Genomic DNA, 3,102 nt, shown 5'->3' with positions numbered 1-3,102 from the left:
TCATATATGAAGTGATTTTGAATTACTAGTTATTGATATTAGAGAAAAATCAAGGAAAAATCGTGAAAAATTGAGGAAAAATCATGATTTGAACTTTTATTTGAAAAATTAATATTTATTATGCTATGTTGCTGATTTTCGGCCAATCAAATTCCAAAATCGCCATTTTTTTTACTCTTAAAATCCATTAAATGATTTTTATTTTTCTAAAATAATTTTGTTTATTTGTCAAGCATAATTATTTTAGAGTGAAGTGATTTTAGCGATGACAAAAGTGATCTTGGTCTATCTAAAAAAGAAATAAAAAAAAAAAGTGATATTGGTCATGCCAAAATTACTTCCAAACATAGACTTAATTAGTTGAGTTAGTAACATAATAACATAGTTATAGGTTGACACTCTTTTCTTGATATTTATATTTGTTGAATCATTTTGTCAACTATCACATATGAATGTAAACCAATAAACCGTATATAATATTTTAGTTATTATCTCTTTCATTGCTTTATATTTTATATTTATTATTTAACTTTAAAATATATCCATTTTATAATTTCCATTATAAAGATTTAATGCATGTGTTCTTTAACTAGTAAAAATAAAAAAAAAGACCTTTTTAAATATAAAAAATATTTAAAAATATTTACACTTTATAATAAAAAGTTCTAAAAGTACAAAGCAATTTAAGAATTTTATGAGGGTAAATATTTTTTTGAATTTTTCTATTTATAAGAATTTCTCAATAAAAAATGGAAAATATGAAATACTTAAGATCTTTTATTATAACATTGTAGTTTTGAAAAGTTATTAGGAAAATAGGGTGGTTTTGAAACTAATTAGAGAAATATGGTTGTTTTGTCTATTCAAGGCTAGAAGTCGAAGGTTGAGAATTCGACGAAGATGGAGGTCGAAGGTTGAGAACTCGAAGAAAGTGGAGAAACTGTTTGCATGGAGATTTATCGTAGGTTGAACTTTCGACCTACATAAGTCGAAAGTTCAACCCTCGACAAGCGCCATGACCCGTCCCATTGCTGCCACCCTCTGCCGCTGCTGCTGCCACGCCTGACCATGCTTGCCGTTGTTGACCAAGGAATCCGCAGCTTTAAATGCATGCCCTGCCTCCCTCAACCACCACCTTTAATTTTGCAACCCGTGGGTCGAGTGTTGAATACTCGACCTATGTGTTTTTAAACCCCAATTTCTTTCCATTCCCTTGTTCACTGCCTCACTACCTTTGAAAATCATTTCTTGCTCACTGCTTGCCTTCGAAATCATCTCTTGCTCACTGTCTTGAAATCATCTGCTTCTTCCTCTACTAATTGCTCACTGCCCTTCGAAATCATCTCCTTCTCCTCCCATTTGCTTTCCGTTTCCATTTCTCTTCTTCTTAATATCCCTCTCCTCCCATTTTTTAACTCACTGCTTTCCATTTCTATTTCTCTTCTTGTATTTCGTTTAATACAAATTGTTATCACACAACCCTTGATCACAAACTATATTGGTACGTTACTCCATTAAATTTTTATTTTTTAAGAATAATTATAAATTTTATCTTTGTTCTTATATTATTATTTTTTTTATAGATTCTAATTTTTTTTTTAATTTTTTTTTAGTTGTTATCAGATAACAAATAACAGGAAAAAAAGGTGAAAGTTGTCACTTTGAAGAAAAAAAGAGAACTACCGTCGAATCTGTGAGTTGAACTTGTGATATATGAAAAGTTTAGTTTATTCTTATGATATTTGATTTCTTTAGTATTAACTTTGATGTTTATAGTGTTAAAATGTTTAGTTTATTGTTATGTTTAAAAAGTTGATATTTATAGTTTAATACAAAATTATTGTGATAGTTAACAAGTTTAGTATAGTTTAAAAAGTTTAGTATAGTTTGAAAAGTTTAGTTTATTCATATGATATTTGATTTCTTTAGTATTAACTTTGATGTTTATAGTGTTAAAATGTTTAGTTTATTGTTATGTTTAAAAAGTTGATATTTATAGTTTAATACAAAATTATTGTGATAGTTATTGTGATTTTTTTTAATATATTTCTTATGATATTTGATTTTTCTAGTATTAACTTTGAAAATATAGTTTAAAATAGTTTGAAAAAGTTTAATTTAATTTAATTTTTTATTTTGTATTAAATTTGAAAAAATAGTTTTAAAAAGTTTACCTCATTTTAATTTGAAAAGTTTAATTTGTTGTTATGTTTAAAAATAGTTATAAAAAGTTTAATTTATTGTTATGTTTAAAAATAGTTATAAAAAGTTTAATTTATTGTTATGTTTAAAAAGTTGATGTTCATAAAACTTAAAAAGTTTATGTTTATAAATTAAAAAATTTAATATTTTTAGTTTAATACAAAATTATTGTGATTTTTTAATATACTTCTTATAAAAAGTATAATACAAAAAGTTGATGTTTGTCTTTTTTTTTTTTTTTAGAAAATGGCAGGCAAATGTTTGGGATTTTTGTTATAATATGAGTTAGACTATGACCAACCACCAAGTGGGAGTTTTAGCATAAATGTGAACAGTGGAATTGTATTTGAACAATTCATTGAAATGGTTGGGATGTTACTTAGTGTAGATATGGGAACAAATCAGATAGAAATAATATATAGACATCCTAATCTAGAACCATCAGGATCAATAAGGTTTATGTCATTCCCTATTTCGAATGCACAAGCTATGAACTTGATGTTCTCAATGGCAATGTCACTGCCGAATTTAGTGCATTTGTATGTAAATGTAAATAGGATAGGGTGGATCCTGATACATCATTTAACCAGTTTGAAGATCCAACTCAATGTATTGATCCTGATCCGGAGTCAGTTGCATCGCCATGTGATAATGAAGATATGGCGGCTAACAACCTGTACAGAGACTTCAGAACTGAAACGGATGATGAATTTGAAGAGTTGGATTTCGATGGTCGTGAACATGAGATGCTTTCAGATACATTCAATGATTTGGATATGAATGTATTGGATAGCATTCGGGAACATGACCCAATTGTAGCTCCTGTGGACGTTGACAATATCAATTGTATAAAGGAATGATTTGTCAAGACAAGGAAATGCTACAACACGTGGTCAAATG

The sequence above is a fragment of the Benincasa hispida genome, chromosome 9, assembly GCF_027475165.1.
Source record: "Benincasa hispida cultivar pf3 chromosome 9, pf3_genome.v1.1, whole genome shotgun sequence".
Taxonomy (NCBI): Eukaryota; Viridiplantae; Streptophyta; class Magnoliopsida; order Cucurbitales; family Cucurbitaceae; genus Benincasa; species Benincasa hispida.
The sequence above is the reverse complement of the archived record's forward strand: the minus strand, read 5'-3'. Positions refer to the sequence as shown.